We start from the raw sequence: 805 nt of genomic DNA, 5'->3' as shown, positions 1-805 counted from the left end.
TTTTAAAATTGGTTGAGGTTTTTTCTCGTCTATCTCCGAGCATTTTGAAGTATATTCATCACAAAATAGCTGTCTGCATAGAAAGCATGTTTTTACTGGTTAGACCTGTTGATTATTATTTTTATAATTAACGACGACAAAGCTCCTAGAATTTCTATGAAATTCAATCAGATTGTGTAGAATGTGTGTTTATGAAATCGATTAAAGTACCGGAGTCGATTGACACCAACGCAGCTGATTACTTCAGCCTTACGGTAGACTACATCAGCGAACAAAAAAAGATCCCACTCTTTCTCCAGGCGAGCCGGCAAACGGTCGTTGGTTTCCTTTGAATTTTGAACAAAGAGTATATTTAAGCGGAGATTACGATGTCTCGTCTGTTAGACCATTGAGTTCGTGTTGTGATAATGTTGGACCAGTTAGCTTGGAAGAAAATTTAATAGGCTAGCGAGGTAGACACCTGTTAAGCAGCGGCAGGTCGGATACGCATTACGTGCACAGCGGAGATCTGGGCATCAGTGCTTTGAAGTTTCCCGAGAGTACGGTGACCGCTAAGCCTCACAAAACCGTACATACAGCATCCATTGAAACGAACGCAATCAAGCAATAGTGACCCTATGCCTATATGCATACTATTTATTTCTAATGTGAGGTTCTCCTGGATCTTCTTTTGGCCTCTAATCTCCATTTCCATAGATTCGTGCCTTTCGCACAACTACGCACGAGGCTACTCGGTTGTCGCACCGTATTGTTCGTAGTTATTCTTAAACTTAATTCTATTTCAAGATTAACTTAAATATATATA

Source organism: Varroa destructor, unplaced genomic scaffold (assembly GCF_002443255.2).
Source record: "Varroa destructor unplaced genomic scaffold, Vdes_3.0 BEIS01000005.1, whole genome shotgun sequence".
NCBI classification, from domain to species: Eukaryota; Metazoa; Arthropoda; class Arachnida; order Mesostigmata; family Varroidae; genus Varroa; species Varroa destructor.
This window is presented reverse-complemented; position numbering follows the sequence as displayed.